This window comes from Haliotis asinina, chromosome 3 (assembly GCF_037392515.1).
Source record: "Haliotis asinina isolate JCU_RB_2024 chromosome 3, JCU_Hal_asi_v2, whole genome shotgun sequence".
Lineage (NCBI taxonomy): Eukaryota > Metazoa > Mollusca > Gastropoda > Lepetellida > Haliotidae > Haliotis > Haliotis asinina.
The window spans coordinates 3129369-3149762 of NC_090282.1; the positions used below are offsets into that span (position 1 = coordinate 3129369).

Here is a 20394-nt window from a genome sequence, read left to right on the forward strand (position 1 = left end):
TCAGGGCAGAAAGTCTCCTACCTGAGATCAATAGTCATCACCTGTACATCGGTCACACAATCAGGACGATTGCAAATCCTAGCCAACACTCACATGGAAAGAACATCAAACTGCATGTGGAGAAAGTATGAAAGTTGGTAGAAGCTGTAGGCAGCAGTGGAAGAGAGGCGGAGTGTTCACTGTCAGGTATGTGCTAGTCGTCTTCCGTGCAATACGACACTCAGCTTATCGTAGAGGTGTATGACGTCAGACCCGCATTCTTCAGCTGTAGCACACCGCAGCGGCAGAGGCACCAGTCTACTGGCATAGGAATTGGTCCACATCTTCTATCTCTCCCATGTATCCCCCCCTTCCCCAGTAGCCCCTCACACTCTCACCAGATGCTGGGGAACAAGTCTATACCCAACAGGCCCTCCTCAGGATTCCTGCCTCCTGCCAGTCCTTCAGACCGCTCTTACTTCCTATTATATCAATTAGTTTCCATATCATCCATCTAAACCCAGTGCTAGCTCCACATCCAACCTTGCCGGGATCATGACTTGACTCAAGATGTGCTTCTTCTCCTGTCTCAGCTTATTAAGGAGATCCATTATTAATATGTGATCAGATGAACAGATTGTTATGTCCATGTGTGATCTTGCTAACATTTGATAATCACCAGTAACATCAGTTTTATTATTCCAAGCAAAATGTGTGTAGACATGGGGAATACGGAATATAGCTCACAGTGAGAATTCTGTATATTCAGAAATTGGAAAGGGGAATATGTCAAAGCAAGAACTTAGTGCTTTAATTCATCTGCATAAAGAAAACAGACCATATGACCTGGCAAGGGTTAAGTGTGTTTAGATACCTGCAACTGGAACACAAATCAAGACATAGTGCATGTATATAGAGATCTCCGCATGGGGAATAGGAAACATATGATAATTCACGAATTCAGTAAATACACTTACATATTGTCAAGCTAAGTATTGAATAAGCTTATATTTTTTTGCCTGCCAATATTAAAATACCTTCTTAAAAAATGGATTTAATATGTCAAAACTGCTCCTTGAAAAATGCCGAACATAGATCATGTCAAGGAAGTATCATATATTTGTTTAAGTAAAACAAGTGCACAAGTGTTTGTTTAAAAATGGAGTTATTACAGAGAGAATATAACACAGAAAGTAAAAAGTTATCAAATCAGAAATACAAAATGCAATATAATCATGTAACTACAATGTTTGGTTGAACACCTGGACAGTGACGTGCTGAATACATCCATGTGCTACAAACATACAGCCACACCTGTACCAGGGTGCTATGCATCATGTTATTATAAAACTGATCAAATTTGAACATAAAATACACAAAATACATGGGAATATATTATTCCTAATGAAATCATAATTTTGGTAATTATTCTTCAGATCATTACATTAAAATAGCTTTAAGCTATGTTATTGTGTAGATTTCAAATACATCAGCAGTATACTGGGAGGAATGTATGAAGCTAACTGCTACATCTGGTTTAGTTTACAACAAAAACTAACTGTTAATCCTAATTTCTGGATATAAAACAATGCCAAGCAAAATTGGAAATATATTCCAACTGGTAAATTAAGTCTGCTGATATTTAATCTCAAATTCATATTGATTAAGTCAGTACATGTTTGCTCACACATGAATTTGCTGTAGGGATACAAGGTAGTTTACTCCTGCACATAAGACTCCAAAATAATTTTTTCTAAAAAATTCCAACTAGTCAGATATAAAATACTGTTTCATAAAATGACCTTTTGCATATGTGACAGATTCAGTTGTTTATACAATGTGTAGCACAGCACCCCTGGCACATTTCACAAGTCTTGTCCCTGACAGCTTGCATGATATTCCGTTATCTCAAAGTGATATTAAATATGTAGTATATCATGATGGATGCAGATTAATGCATTAAAGTGTGACAAGAACCATTCAGTAAAACAAGTCCAATATGTAATACATATCATAATCTGAACTAAGGAATACTTAGTACATCATGTCCGATCTATAATCCATATCATAATGTGAACTATGGAATACTTAGTACATCATGCGCGATCTATATTCCATATCATATTGTGAACTATGGAATACTTAGTGAACTATGAAATACTTAGTACATCATGTCCGATCTATACTCCATATCATAATGTGAACTAAGGAATACTTAGTACATCATGTCTGATCTATAATCCATATCATAATGTGAACTAAGGAATACTTAGTACATCATGTCCGATCTATAATCCATATCATAATGTGAACTAAGGAATACTTAGTACATCATGTCCGATCTATAATCCATATCATAATGTGAACTATGGAATACTTAGTACATCATGTCCGATCTATAATCCATATCATAATGTGAACTAAGGAATACTTAGTACATCATGTCTGATCTATAATCCATATCATAATGTGAACTAAGGAATACTTAGTACATCATGTCCGATCTATAATCCATATCATAATGTGAACTAAGGAATACTTAGTACATCATGCCCAATCTATAATCCATATCATAATGTGAACTAAGGAATACTTAGTACATCATGTCTGATCTATAATCCATATCATAATGTGAACTAAGGAATACTTAGTACATCATGCCCGATCTATAATCCATATCATAATGTGAACTAAGGAATACTTAGTACATCATGCCCGATCTATAATCCATATCATAATGTGAACTATGGAATACTTAGTACATCATGCCCGATCTATATTCCATATCATATTGTGAACTATGGAATACTTAGTACATCATGCCCGATCTATATTCTATAATACATATCATAATGTGAACTAAGGAATACTTAGTACATCATGCCCGATCTATAATCCATATCATATTGTGAACTAAGGAATACTTAGTGAACTATGGAATACTTAGTACATCATGCCCGATCTATAATCCATATCATAATGTGAACTATGGAATACTTAGTGAACTATGGAATACTTAGTACATCATGCCCGATCTATAATCCATATCATAATGTGAACTATGGAATACTTAGTACATCATGCCCGATCTATAATCCATATCATATTGTGAACTATGGAATACTTAGTGAACTATGGAATACTTAGTACATCATGCCCGATCTATAATCCATATCATAATGTGAACTATGGAATACTTAGTGAACTAAGGAATACTTAGTACATCATGCCCGATCTATAATCCATATCATAATGTGAACTATGGAATACTTAGTACATCATGCCCGATCTATAATACATATCATATTGTGAACTATGGAATACTTAGTGAACTATGGAATACTTAGTACATCATGCCCGATCTATAATCCATATCATAATGTGAACTAAGGAATACTTAGTACATCATTTTCGATCTATATTCCATATCATAATGTGATCTATGGAATACTTAGTACATCATGCCCGATCTATATTCCATATCATATTGTGAACTAAGGAATACTTAGTACATCATGCCCGATCTATGATCCATATCATAATGTGAACTAAAGAATACTTAGTACATCATTTCCGATCTATAATCCATATCATAATGTGAACTAAGGAATACTTAGTACATCATGCCCGATCTATAATCCATATCATAATGTGAACTAAGGAATACTTAGTACATCATTTCCGATCTATATTCCATATCATAATGTGATCTATGGAATACTTAGTACATCATGCCCGATCTATATTCCATATCATATTGTGAACTAAGGAATACTTAGTACATCATGCCCGATCTATAATCCATATCATAATGTGAACTAAAGAATACTTAGTACATCATTTCCGATCTATAATCCATATCGTAATGTGAACTATGGAATACTTAGTACATCATGTCCGATCTATATTCCATATCATAATGTGAAGTAAGGAATACTTAGTACATCATGTCCGATCTATAATCCATATCATAATGTGAACTATGGAATACTTTGTACATCATGTCCGATCTATAATCCATATCATAATGTGAACTATGGAATACTTAGTACATCATGTCCGATCTATAATCCATATCATAATGTGAACTATGGAATACTTAGTACATCATGCCCGATCTATAATACATATCATATTGTGAACTATGGAATACTTAGTGAACTATGGAATACTTAGTACATCATGCCCGATCTATAATCCATATCATAATGTGAACTATGGAATACTTAGTACATCATGTCCGATCTATAATCCATATCATAATGTGAACTATGGAATACTTAGTACATCATGCCCAATCTATAATCCATATCATATTGTGAACTAAGGAATACTTAGTACATCATGTCCGATCTATAACACATATCATAATGTGAAGTAAGGAATACTTAGTACATCATGCCCGATCTATAATACATATCATAATGTGAACTATGGAATACTTAGTTCATCATGTCCGATCTATAATCCATATCATAATGTGAACTAAGGAATACTTAGTACATCATGCCCGATCTATAATACATATCATATTGTGAACTATGGAATACTTAGTGAACTATGGAATACTTAGTACATCATGCCTGATCTATAATACCTATCATAATGTGAACTATGGAATACTTAGTTCATCATGTCCGATCTATAATCCATATCATAATGTGAACTAAGGAATACTTAGTACATCATGCCCGATCTATAATACATATCATATTGTGAACTATGGAATACTTAGTGAACTAAGGAATACTTAGTACATCATGCCTGATCTATAATCCATATCATAATGTGAACTATGAAATACTTAGTACATCATGTCCGATCTATATTCCATATCATAATGTGAACTAAGGAATACTTAGTACATCATGTCCGATCTATAATGCATGTCATAAGGTGATCTGTGGAATATTCAGGATAATATGAAGGGTCCTGTATTTGAGGGTCCCTTGGACACATTCTTTTAATTTTTAGGGGTCCTGGACAACAAAATGGGAGTCCAGACACTTAAATATTACTATTAATACTGTTATTGTATTGTGTATCAGGATCAACACATTAATTGTTACAGTAATGAAACTGCAAATGATAGTAGAACTTAGTGATAACTTACTGTTATACAAAATTCATACAAACGTATCTTGACGTTTTCTGCATCCCTGTGGATGTGCTGATAATTTTTGTGGTGTCCGCAGTCAATAGGACACAAGAATTTATGTCCTGTAAATCCTTGAACAAGCCTGATATATAATAATATAAATTAATGTGACCTGTAGAGTATTTGGCATATCATGTCCAATGTATAGTACATGTCACAATGTGACCTGTGGAATATTTAGTATCACATGTCCAATATATACTAATGTTTCATAAAGTGATCACTGGAATATTTAGTATAACATGTCCAATATATAATAATGCATTACAACATTACACATTGAATATTTTGTGTAACATATCTGACATAATAATGTATCAAACTATGATCTCTTTATTAACTCCAACATGTCTGATATATAATAATGTATTACAATGTGACATATTGAGCATTTTGTATAACATGTCTGATATATAATAATGTATTATAATGTGAAGTGTGGAATATCTGGTTGACATGTCCAATATGTAATATGCACCATAATGTGACCGACAGATAACAGAGCATGTGTCATACTCTGTGATGTTGTGGCACATGGAATAATGAGGGTAGATCATACCACATGTGCACAGTGCTCATCACATGTAGCAAAAACTGGCTGACCAGAACAAAACAGTATTTTGTTTAATGAATACAAATTCACTTCCTAGTCTGGAAACTCAAGTGTTCTTTTCTATTTATGTTAATACTGACTTGTACAAGTGTATCTTGATGATGTACTAATTATTGTCTTCCTTACGTACATGTTCTTTGCAAACCATTTAAAATCAAATTCATTTGTCCCCTGATAAGAATGTGTCCCAAAAGCTATGCCTCTATGGTATCTTATTTGAAACAAATGTCACAGAAGAACTCTTCCTGCACCTCCCTCACTCCCTCTGCCATCCATCCATCTACTCTCCCACAATGCCACCCCGCTTCCCATGTCTACCATTCGTCCACATACATATATTTCACATACAATGATTCATAAAGCATTGAGATTATGGGCTTTTTCACACTGATACATGAAAAAGATAATTGAGCTGAATTTTCTGAGACAGAAAAAGAAATAAATTTCTTCATTATAAACATGAAGAAACCCTGACAGAAACCCTGAACACACTCAGACTCGAATGTCCCATCCAGTGCTTACTCCAATCACAGACACCACAATAAGTAATTGCATTCTTAATACACAAAACATTTTAAATGTTTACTACCTGTTTTCTATTCAATTATTTCAATTTCATTTATTTTATCATCTTCTCATTTTAATCAACATATTTAAAGATTTCTGCTAGTGGCACAACCCACCATGTTAATGACAGTGTACAGCTGAGTCTCCAGGAAGCTAGGTGGGAATTGCTGTGAGTGTAAATACTCAAGCTCACTCTACCTGTACAGAGAAGGTAACAGCAGCAACAAATCATGATAAAGACATATAGCTTTGGAGTGCAAGGCACCACACCTCTCTAATGCCAAGCCATGCCAGGCCTACCAATCCAAAAGCTCCAGTACTCACCCCATTTGAACCGAGACTTTTATCAAGACATTCCAATCCCGCTAACCTGATGTAAAACTACCTGAATTGACCTACTCCTGGTGTCATGCATTGTAGTTCACAATACATGTAGAACATATCTCCACACACATACATGTTGAATATATTCCATAGCATTTTGTATGTATGGATCCCATGGAGTAAGTGTTGAATCTCTCACATAAAACCTGCTTCATTGTTGCATCCTGACACACTGTGCACACCATTTAGATTCCTATTTAGAAACACTGCCAGTGGACCAGTGACAGCAAAACTACCTGTGTACCTGTGATAGTACTACTGCTATCTGCGTACCTGTGACAGCACTACTATCTATGCACCAGTGATTGCACTACTACTACCTATGTACCTGTGACAGTACAACTACCTGTGTACCTATGACAGCACTATTACCTGTGTACCTGTGACAGCACTCTTACCTGTGTACCTGTGACAGCACTATTACCTGTGTACTTGTGATAGCACTACTACTACCTGTGTACTTGTGATAGCACAACTACCTGTGTATCAGTGATTGCACTACTACCTGTGTACCTGTGACAGCACTATTACTTGTGTACCTGTGACAGCACTATTACCTATGTACCTGTGACAGCACAACTACCTGTGCACCTGTGATTGCACTACTACCTGTGTACCTGTGACAGCACTATTACTTGTGTACCTGTGACAGCACTATTACCTGTGTACTTGTGACAGCACTCTTACCTGTGTACTTGTGATAGCACTACTACTACCTGCGTACCTGTGATAGCACTATTATCTATGCACCAGTGATTGCACTACTACTACCTATGTACCTGTGACAGCACAACTACCTGTGTACCTGTGACAGCACTACTACCTGTGTACCTGTGACAGCACTATTACCTGTGTACCTCACAGTGACAGCACTATTACCTGTGTACTTGTGATAGCACTACTACTACCTGCGTACCTGTGACAGCACTACTATCTATGCACCAGTGATAGCACTACTACTACCTATGTACCTGTGACAGCACTACTACCTGTGTACATGTGACAGCAAAACTACCTGTGTACCTGTGACAGCACTACTACCTGTGTACCTGTGACAGCACTACTACCTGTGCACCTGTGACAGCACTACTACCTGTGTACCTGTGACAGCACTATTACCTGTGAACTTGTGATAGCACTACTACTACCTGTGTACTTGTGATAGCACAACTACCTGTGTATCAGTGATAGCACTACTACTACCTATGTACCTGTGACAGCACTACTACCTGTGTACATGTGACAGCACAACTACCTGTGTACCTGTGACAGCACTACTACCTGTGCACCTGTGACAGCACTACTACCTATGTACCTGTGTACTTGTGATAGCACTACTACCTGTGTACATGTGACAGCACTACTACCTGTGTACCTGTGATAGTATCACTACTATGTCACAGCAAGGATTTGATATGCTTAAAGATTAGCATGGGGACGTACTTAACATCACAAGTAAGATTAGATAAATACATCACTTATGAACAAAAACATGGAAAATACCACAGAATACTCACCCAGGACATGTTGACCGGTTACAATATTAGATCAGTGAAATATGTAGCCATGTGTAAACACATTAAGATTATTATGGACTCCTGACAAGAAACATATACATCAGCCACACAACATGAAACACATAACAATAACTTACAGACATCATATAGCATGTTATGACATTTATAAACATTACATATTTTTTGCTAATAGACATCTTCCTATACATCATCTTCTCATTTACTATACTGTCCCATACTTTCTGTGGAGAGTAACAATATACTGTCTCAGTCTCACAATTCAGAAGAATGACAGACCTCTCCTTCTGAGAACTTCAGGCAAACCTGGTAAAGTTACAGTAGGAATACCTGTCACTGTGGTGGTCATTGCAGGAAGGAATGCTACACATTAACGTCTATAGTTAACTCAGTCAGAAAGAGTGAGTGGTTGAGTCAGGTCACCACTACCTATATTCCCACCACATCACAGTAGGGCACACCAGATAGAGCCTCACAAATGTGGTAATCAATTCACATAGATTCCACATGACCATGAGATGCTTTAACCACTTGGCTACCGCCAGGCTCAGGCACTGAAGACATCAGGGTAGCTGGACAACCTGGCTCAAGCAGTCTGTTTACAGCTGGATTCAACATGACTTTACTCACTGACTGAGTTTGGTTGTAGGATTGGTTGTAGCACTTTTCCAGCAACATCATGGCAGAGAACACCAGAAAAGAGATTCACACATTGTACCCATGTGGGGATTAGAACATGGGTCTTTGGCGTGAAAAGCCCCTGCTTTGACCACCAGACTACCCCACCGTCCCCATGTCTAGATATGCAGGTCATGACATGACATCTATCTGAGTAACCATGACATACCTAACCACAAATCAAACTTAGTTTCCATCATTCATTGTCAATTCATTCTTCCTTCCCTCATATGAAGCTGTTCTGTGTTTCCTTCCACGAAATATTATCAGTGAATGAAAAGTAAATTCTAAATCTTAGCAGGTATTCACTAGAAAAGTACATATCCTACAGCCAAACAAAGTATCAACATTACATTACTGAAAATGATTCTGAAATATCAACTTTAAACAAGTGCCATTTCCAGGACAGCTCCAGCAAACATTTTATAGGTTGAGCAAATTGCAAGGTATCTGCTCCATTTGCTAAATAATGCAAATACTGAAACTTAATCGTTTGTGCTGTGTGATGAAGCAGTTATATTGTCGCAGGAACCAACAACAGGCAATGTGAGTTAGGGCAAGGTAGATGTGTGGGTGAGACCAACAACCTTCTGGATGATGGCAGTATGCTGTGTGGAAGACTCCTGTACCATTCATGCTGACTAATTTGCACAAAAATCCCAAATTCATTAGTTAAAGCTTTCACATAGTTTATTCGGGTATATCAACTGGATTGGAGACAAGTTCTTCCAACTAAGAAACACTTGTACATTAGAGGATAAAACATATGCGATAGATGTTAGTGAAAGAAAGCTTATTAAACAAGGAACTGTGATAGACATGTACATGTTTTGTACATACACTGGTGATAACACTGACTGGGCTCTATGTGTGATGAGGTGGGTCTACTACAGCACTGCCCAGGTGTAACTAACACAACTCAGCAACTGACCATGAACATGTGCCTGAAGCTGTTACTTTGTTGACAGAAACAGTAGTACCAAAATTTACTACAATTTCCACAAGCATATACACTATACTAGGTAAGTTTAAACATTTCCTCTGTTTAGTTTATAACAGTATTGTCTGCTCAATGGAACTGATAGTGAATCATATTTGATCATTTGAGAAAACCCGGGATAATTCTATAAATGCACATATGAATTCAATAGTCTACATGAAATACGGTTTCCTGAACAAAGTAGTATATTGTCCCCATTGTAAATGCCAATATGAAGAATGATTCTCGACAGTTCTGTCTCTACATTCTCACCCTTGAGGTATGTTAGAGTACATGATACTATTGTTCATGTACACACATTTTCACAAACTCCGCCTCAGTAACACACAGTGATCTGGCGAGATAACAGTTCATAATCCCTTGTCTGGTCTCCAAGTTGACACAATGAAGTTCATTTAATTGTCCATTACTTCAGAAGTCCACAACCAACATACCTGCACAACCCTATGAGTTTTCAATCCACTGTTTCTTACATAGTTTACTTACTTTGCTGTTGTGGCGTATTTCTGTAAAGGATTCATGGTTAATGTCAGTTTAAATATATAGAAATAGTAAGTCATGTGTTGACATGACCCCACTGCTCTTAGGATAACAGCTCAGACGGTGGCACAGCAACACCAATATGGGGGCGGTACAGGAAATCACTAGGAGCAAATATAAGTTTTGCTATGCTCATGCAATCCATGACATTAGGATACTACTCAAAAGAAGTAACAGTTATAAACTATAGTTATATGGGGAAACGATGTGTTTCTTAACTTTGTTTGAGCAGTATGTGATTTACACAAATCATCATATACACCTACATTAAGATTGTAACACTAAGTGCAGAATTGGTGAAGCTGTGAAGCTGGTAGATACGTCCATAATCCCCCAGTCACAGTGACGAAGGGGAGACTGGGGGCTTCATGAACACACAAAATGGTTTCTCCTGGCTTTATCTCCCTTGATGCACTGCACTCCTGTTATCATAGGAAAACACTTGAGGACCTGGGGTAAAAGGAGGGTGTTGTTTCATAGATTCTATCAGCTAGATTGAGAGAGGTTTATCTTTAAACTGCTCTCATCAAGAATAAACAACAGGAAGTGGCATAAGACTTTCTTGTACTTGGTGATAGACACTTTGTGGATTAAACTCTCTTTGAAGTAAACATGGGTCAGGACCAATACTCTGTACTACAGATGAATCTGTCCATAGTTTTAAGGACATAGTTTTCTACTTCTTTCTCTACTTTTGCCTTATACTTGCCTTATTCATCTTGATGAAGGAGGTTTCATGTAATTTGAGTCTCGGAATCAACGCTAATACTCATAAAGATAACCTAGACTATTCAATTATTAACAAGACAATTTCTTTCATTCGAAACCAAGCCTGTTCACAGTTGCTCCTAGCATTAAAGAAAAGAATTACCATTTTATGAAATATAAACAGGATAAAACAAAACCAGTTTCACATAATACAGATATTCAGTGAAAGCTGTATACACAGTTAATAGAATAATATGATAATAGCATATTTGTTTGAATTTTTCTGAAGCTGGCTACACGCCTATCTCTATATATAACTAACTACAAAGTTTTATTTACTGTCTAGATTTCATAGGTGTTAAAGGTCAATAAGATAACTTTAATCTTCAAGTCATAAACAGTTATTTGTATGCATGTTTGGTAAAGATCACCACAAATGAACCAACACCGTGTGAAACATGACACCACTCTGAAAGGTTACTACATATCTTTACATTAGTATAATTTCACATCACCCCTACAGTGAGTACACAGACATTCATATTTCAGCTGGATTCATATCGGTATAGCCCTTCCATGTTTGTTATTGGTCCTCTTACAAAGGCACCAACTTTATCAAGTGTGAAATGCCACAAGTCAAGGAAGTCACTGATTGGAGTACACTGTTATCTGCCACAGAGGAGAATAACTTTGTGTACTTTGTCTCTGTCAGAAAGATATACCTAATTTTATTTGGACCAAAATGAGATTATCTGCAACCCACTACAACATGGTTTTAAGAACATGGACCTTGGCACCTGGATAATATATGAATTATCCCATACCAAGTTTCATCAAGTAATACTGGTATCCGGATCAACACAAGGAATTAAGATTGAAATCTTAAACCATGCATTGTGTCATTACAAATTAGCAATTGGCAGATAACATTTAAAACAAGAATAAATTGATGAACTTAAAAGGCACCCTCATTTATCATTGATACTGACTGTATGCCTCCACAGACTAACGCAGTGTGCCACCACTCTCTGACAAGTATTGAGAACCCTTTATCTTTAAAGCTGATTACAATGAACGTCCAAGCTGTGTACTATTATATAAAACCCTCACACAGTAAAACAAAAAGCCACACTAAGCATGCAAGACAATACTTTACTTTCCAGTAAGAAAACATATCAACCAAAGACAACATATTAATTATCAACATTGTTCTTAGATTATCAAAGCCAGGGATCAGTCAGTGGAATAGATATGTTAAATGTACTGTTGCAAAATGGTACATTGTGGTATAACTCAACAGAGATGCAGTAAAACACATCACAAAACAGTATATATAAACCTGATTGTGATAAGAAAGAAGATTTTTATGGATATTTCGGAGTTAATGCTTAATCCTTCATCAGGTGTAAGCATTAACTCCGAAACGCTGTGTTCTCATAATAAAGAAGTTGATATCCATAAAAATCTTCATTCTTATGTATTTCACTTCTAAATGCCCTTCAAAAACCTGATTGTGATATTTCCTTCTTGCAGTATAACACAACAATCAGCAGTATATATAAACCTGATTGTGTTATTTCCTTCCTGCACTATAACTCAGTATTATGCTGTACTGATAAACCTGACTGTATTATTCCTTTAATACAAGTATAACACAACAATCAGCAGTATACATAAACCTGATTGTGTCATTTCCTTCCTGCAGTATAACACAACAATCAGAAGTATACATAAACCTGACCGAGTTATTTCCTTCTTGCAGTATAACACAACAATCAGCAGTATACATAAACCTGACTGTATTATTCCTTTAATACAAGTATAACACAACAATCAGAGGTATACATAAACCTGACTGAGTTATTTCCTTCTTGCAGTATAACACAACAATCATGAGTATACATAAACCTGACTGAGTTATTTCCTTCTTGCAGTATAACACAACAATCAGAAGTATACATAAACCTGACCGAGTTATTTCCTTCTTGCAGTATAACACAACAATCAGAAGTATACATAAACCTGACTGTATTATTCCTTTAATGCAGTATAACACAACAATCAGCAGTATACATAAACCTGACTGTATTATTCCTTTAATACAAGTATAACACAACAATCAGAAGTATACATAAACCTGATTGTGTCATTTCCTTCCTGCAGTATAACACAACAATCAGAAGTATACATAAACCTGACTGTATTATTCCTTTAATGCAAGTATAACACAACAATCAGCAGTATACATAAACCTGACTGTATTATTCCTTTAATACAAGTATAACACAACAATCAGCAGTATATATAAACCTGATTGTGTCATTTCCTTCTTGCAGTATAACACAACAATCAGCAGTATATATAAACCTGATTGTGTCATTTCCTTCTTGCAGTATAACACAACAATCAGCAGTATACATAAACCTGATTGTGTCATTTCCTTCTTGCAGTATAACACAACAATCAGCAGTATACATAAACCTGACTGTATTATTCCTTTAATACAAGTATAACACAACAATCAGCAGTATACATAAACCTGACGGAGATATTTCCTTCTTGCAGTATAACACAACAATCATGAGTATACATAAACCTGACTGAGTTATTTCCTTCTTGCAGTATAACACAACAATCAGAAGTATACATAAACCTGATTGTGTCATTTACTTCTTGCAGTATAACACAACAATCAGCAGTATACATAAACCTGACTGTATTATTCCTTTAATGCAAGTATAACACAACAATCAACAGTATACATAAACTTGACTGAGTTATTTCCTTCCTGCAGTATAACACAACAATCAGAAGTATACATAAACCTGATTGTGTTATTCCCTTCTTGCAGTATAACACAGCAATCAGCAGTATGCATAAACCCGGTTGTGTTATACCCTTCCACCAGTATATCACAATATTAAGCTGTACTAATAAACCTGATTGTGGTATTTCCTTCTTGAAGTATAACTCAGAATCAAGCTGTACTATTAAACCTGTATTAAAGGCTACAACACAGAAGCACACCCAGTGTTGGTTCTCACCACATACTACTGGATGGATGTGACCTCAAACGAGGTCATACCTGAAAGACCTTCTTCAGTACAGTGATAACTATCCTATAAATCCTGTCTTCTTGAAGGAGGGTGTTATCAGTGTGGAGGCCTCACACATATATTCCTGTGGCATGGAGCAGCTAGGCTCACTGTGAGCCACCATGGACACTATGACACTGTTCTGTCTGGTCCATCACCTAGCGGCCATATTTCTCAGGTGCAGTCAATGGAACTTGAAAACAGCATTCTGGCTTACTGTTGGAGCTGGTGGGAGGGTATGTTCACATCACCCAGTTAAGTGCCCAATGGTCTTGTGGACAAGCTAAAGGAAGAGTATGTTTTCTAGACTACAATTAAACCTAACCAGAAAATCTCAGTCACTGACAAATATAACACAAGATGAGAACATATTCCATTCTTCTACAGAAAAGAAGCGGAATTTAAAATTTCAGGAATTTTTGCCTCAGAGAAGGTGCAATATTTTAATGTTTTGTCTTCTTTTCAATCTATATCAACTAATTCTAAAATTTACCTATTAAACATTAAAACAGTTATAAGACATAACATAGATCCAATCAATGAAATTCAGTGAAGATTACACAAGGCGGCCTCCAGACATGGTGATGCAGCAAAGGCAGAGTGTTCTACATTGGATACACTCATCGACACAATTCAATTTGGGGTCCATGTTTCAAGCCCTTAGTCCGGCAGTTCTCATGCAAGGGATCTCGTCAGAACCTGTCACTTAACATTAGCACTATCCTGAAGAAAACAACCAGCTATATTGCATGCTCTGTCCAGCCCCAGTGGACCACAAGCACAGGCAGATTCAGTTCCACTTGTCTGGTAGCTAGAAACCACCTCTTACTCATTCATTATTCCAGCTCTTTACTTAAACTGATCTTATTCACAATGAAGTATTCACTTGAAAATATAAGAGACCTGATTCAAAGCATGGAGATATTTTCTATAATGTCCATATCCTTATATTGGATTTACAGAGAAATCAGCCCTGTCCAGCAAAACAGCAGCAGAACATTATGTTCATATGTGAAATTAAACTTAATCTTCCTAAACAGCTAGATGACTGACAAAACTACCACATCAACTTATACTCACTGCACAATGGTTGAACTTCACGAAAGAAATTATTAAACTATTTGTTGTAATCATCAAATTCTATCAATGTCTATCAAAGAGACAATTTCATCCCTTAAAAATGGTAAACTACAACAATTATTAGGAAAAATATTTCTGGAATATAAGTAAGCTTTGCTGCCATTGTTATGTTGATGCAAGACCACTGTATGGCCAGCACCAAGTGCGACTTACCTTTCTTAGCACTAACGGTTCATAGTTTATGCTGGAGCTTATCTTCATACAACACGGCTTCTTTGTCCATCTCACTAACACTATTGTCCGGCCATTGTGCAAGTCGACATCATGGGGCGGAAGACTTTCAAATCCGACATGTTTGGTTCGTACCGGCACAATGGTGCCATCACCTACGCTTTCTCCGCCATGCGTTTTTGTTTATTGACAACAAACACAAAGTTCTGTCTGTTTGTAGATGGTGACAAGAAGGCGATTCTAGGTCCCTTAGTTGTTCCCGCGAGCTGGCTAAGCAAGGTAGAGCTCAGCTCAGTGCTGATCATGTGACCCTTCGGCATGCTGCAACCGCTTGTTCTGTCCACATAGCGACAAACAACCCCCCACAAAACAACTAAACAAACGCCATGTCCATTTACTTGTGAAATGCACAAAGAATTGTGGAATTCATACACAGTACAGCCCTCACCAGGCTTTGACCCAGCCAGACTTTTTGCTGTTTGTGTGAGCAAACATTACGTTTGCGATAAAAGCGCCAACTATTTTGTTTATTCAGGATTACCGACCTGTTAAGTATTTAATCTGGTTAATCCACAAGACACCTTCAGGCGGAATCTTGGCGGTAGCAATAACACTTTAAGCGAAAACAAAGAGACTTCACTGATTTAAGGAATCAGAAGGTGAAAGAATTGACGACTTCGGCCGACCTTGAGAGACGGTAAATCTTGAGGTTAAACCAGACTAGCATACACAAGCTTTTAGCTCATTACCCCGATCAAACGAAACAAGATGTCTCTTCTCTGTGAGGCAGTTACACAATGCTTGATGCCGATTTGTACCTCGGTGCTAAGACCATGATGCAACATGTTCGTAAAGTTCCACAAAACTACAACATCAAGGTTCCAAGTTGGAATCCATCTTTGCAAATGCAGTAATTAGCAGGAAAGCTAGGTTAAAGCAACAAAGTATATATCTCAACACACATTTGAAAAATTCCTGATGAAGCAATATTTTTATCCAAATATTACAATGACGAAATAGCTAATCTCCTTTAAAAGAGTGACAATACCATAACATATCCTTGTAAGGTAACGGTGCTAAAGTTGCCTACTGTAGCTAAAGTTGCCTACTGTAACAACGTTTCAAAAAAACACTGAACAAACTTGACTTAATCATGTCACTTCACTGGGTTACTCGTTTCACAGGACAAACTTGCTTTTGGTGCTTTATCTGTTTCCATGGAAACAACTGCCTGAAAAAGGGCTTGGACAACCTTGATAAATGTTCAAATTTTACACAGAATCTTTGTTCAACTGCGATAAAGGTCAGAAAATATTTAACTGGCGATAGCAAACTGCTGAATGAGGCTGCCAGTGGGAAGAGAGGGTTTAAGCTTCAGAGGATAAACAGTTTTTGTGTCATAATGTTTCCCTTAGAATTAAAGTAAATATTTATGTTTAATTGAAAAATTTACGAGATTTCCGTCAATATCATTATCAGATGGACTGAAAATGGGGTCAGCAATTTAATGTTGTATCCCATATTTATAGACTGGCATCGGCAACTGCCTAAGTGTTATGATGTTGGAGGTAAATACAGTTGGGACTGTTTACCAGTCAGTGTGGATGTAGTGACAGGCCAGCACTACAGTTTCACTTCTCACTACAATAGCTGCTGATGTGTTGCGGTTCCAATACCTAGCAGATCATAAAACTGTTTTCTTATGAAGCACATGAAAACTACTGTTCAACCACTCCTGACAGCAAAACAATTAGGAGCACTGTGTAAAATGACATTGGAGTAATACGTCTCCACTTTCTCAATACATTCTTTGGACACACTTACTATGCTCCATGTATAAAAAGTGACAGTGTGAACGACACAGATAAATAATGAATGGGGACAACACTACAATATTTTGTCATTACCTGGGATTATCTCAACATGTTTTATATATACTTGTATATATCACAGCAGACATTGTTTGTGATCGGTTTTGTCTGAATGCATGCAGAAATAAATTATCAATATGAAGTTCAAATTATTTGCACGACATTTTCAGTATAATCCTGAGGTATTTCAAAATTTATTGTTTTTCTTTATGTTGCTGTTTTAAGGCACTTTTTAAAAATAGGTAGATCAGAATCCATGCATCCAAGAAAAAGCACACAGAATATATTTTTGCGTGTTTGTGTGTCAATGGGAATACTGGTAGAGTATTTCAATGCTCACTGGCTCATTATCTGTAAAATGAAGGCTAAAATATTATGTGATGTTGAGGCTTTCAAAAATACTTCTAAAATATCCAGGTACTTTAATCTGGTCTATGTAAAGGTTGTATATGTGGCCATATTACACTTCATTCATACACAAACCAACTGAAATCAGGGTATGGTCTCAAGCTTGTTTCATTAATGTACACTAACTAGGAATATGCCTGGTACATCATATCCAAAAGGGGGAATAAAACCCGGTTCTCTGGCCTGACACGCCAACACCTCATCTGCTTGGCTCCTTCAAAAATGAATTATTTCAAAAGAATTTATTTCAAAAGATATACAGATCCATTGTCACAGCACATTAATCAAATATTCAAGCTGACTTTTCAGAAATAGTGCAGTGAATAGTAAATTGAAACTCAATCAGACAAAAGTAATCTATTTAAGTGTTACTAAATTCAACACAAATATTTCAGTCTAAACATGTTTAACTCATTACAGGGATACATTGAGAATATTTACATTCAGCATACATTTGTCTCCATGTAATGGACTGTTTAAGTGCCTCTGTGAACCAGATAGCCTAAATTTGTCACTGCATCTTTTAGGAAAACGGGTTGATGAACTGACAGACACATGACAGACACATGACAACACCCAATGCCATAACTCCACCAGTACCTTTCAATCTCTATGAACTGAAGGTAGGTTTCCCACCTGACTATCTTCAAACACTCACTAAATCACACCATTATTTCACTGGAGAAATTAATGTTATGTTTTTTAAACATTAAAATGAAATTGAATTCACTTCAGCTTATGCCTCAGTTATTGTCATAGCCAAATGCTCAAACAAATATGTAGATATGTTTTTCTAAAAAAAAATTTACAAACTATTACCAGCTGATCATAAGAAATATCAAAACCTTCAAACAGGTAGTCAAATGAAAAGACACGGTCACGAAAAAACAAGCGTACCTGCCCAAACAGTATGATACTATACATTGTAAGAACTGCTTGACAGGTGAACACCCTCCTCAACCTGCTCTGTGCAGCCAGCACTAGCTATCTACCCCTGGTTTACCAGAAGGCCTTCACAACACTATGTCACAATGTTCCCTCGCACCTTCATCCTGCAGTAAATCCCCCTGACATGCCTCGGAGACTCTCTACAAGCCACCGCCTACCAGTGTCAAAGGACGGCTTGCTTGGTAGTCTTAACTTTTGGCAAGCTCTCAAGCAGATCGGATCAGCTGCTTTATGGATGGGCAGTTGTAAACTTGTCAGTTTTTGTGATTAACATCTATAGCGAGTGAAATAAGGGAGAGAGCCTACCTGACAACTCACGACCATCCAGGCTGTGACTGACGGGTATTATGTCACCGACTGACAGTTCCTATAGCTCTGTCACACTGCCATGTCAACTAGAAACGTTGTACATTTCATACAAAGATTCCTTATGCCAGCAAAACAGCCTCCAGCCAAAGGTAGTGATATGCTAGGAACATGACAGCTAGTGACATCATTTGTCGTCTAAAGGGGGAGGAGGGGCCAGGCATTTACGCAGGTGATTGTCAATTGTGTTAGGTTACACAGCAGGAAAAAAACACTTCCACAGTGTATACTTACTGACATATCCCCAAATAGAGGTGTGGAAACAAAGTGTCTATTTCCTTTTTAGTAAAAGTCTAAACACTATATTTAATCCTATTACATGTATTGATATAGACACCAAAATCAATTAAAGACATATGGTAGATAGGGAACGTCAGTCAAGCAAATAACAATTCACTTCACCACATGCAAATCCAATTTGCACATAGTCAGGACACACTTCCAGAAGTAGACAGTTATAAGCCATGTATTTGTCTATTATACTGATAACCAGAAACACCAACATTAACATGTAGGTAACAGTAGACAGATAGATAGATATAAGTGAGTCTCATTCTGAGTGAGAGACCTTGCTGCTACACAAGGCTGAATAAGTAAAGAAGCATGCAGCATAGGCAACAAGTGGATTTATACAACATAGGATAAAACATTTTCAGAATATTGCTGTAAAAGTTTCCAGCAATCCGTTAGAAATGATTGATGAACACACAGTCATCAAACTCCTAAACCCAGAATGGAGCAAATCAAAAAACTAATAATTTTCCAGAAAATCTTTCTCACATGCAATCCATCTTGGCTGCAGACAAAACAAACAGTCCCAGCATTTAGTTTGTGTACTGCAAATGGATCATAGACGCTACTCATAAGTGACAGCAGACATCGTTCTTGAAAAATATGAACAATTCTGTTTTCTTTGCTCCTTGGGTGTGTTATTTTGAAGGAAATCAAACAGAAATTGGCAGAGTTTAGCACTTGAGAATTACAAAATTTTACAACAATAAAAAATCTGATTTAACAGGAAAGTGTAGTTGAGAAGACAGGCAGGTCGGCTGCCTGATTTCAGTAGACGAGCAGGTTGCCAACCAGAGTATACCATGAACACCGGACAGGTGGCAACATTAAGGCCAAACACCAGAACACTGTATAAAAATTCAATTATTTTCTTTCTTTCTGTTAGCATATTTTCAGGCCTTCTTCATATCACAGAGAACACAACAGCCAAGAAAATTAGTT

At 36.8% G+C, this 20394-nt stretch overlaps 1 protein-coding gene across 5 annotated transcripts in view; it reads right to left on the minus strand.

The window, feature by feature from the left end:
- The window catches only part of LOC137277309 (myocyte-specific enhancer factor 2A-like), a 113184-nt gene that overhangs the window by 42083 nt on the left and 50707 nt on the right, over positions 1 to 20394 (minus strand). The window contains exon 1 of one of the 5 annotated variants that reach the window (XM_067808971.1): positions 19102 to 19277. The exons of 2 other annotated variants lie outside the window; for them this stretch is intronic. The gene's annotated coding sequence lies outside the window, so the exon portion shown is untranslated. Of the gene's footprint in view, positions 1 to 21; positions 42 to 93; positions 114 to 19101; positions 19278 to 20394 lie in introns of those variants that run through there. 2 more of the 5 variants (XM_067808974.1, XM_067808973.1) reach the window with 2 other exon arrangements.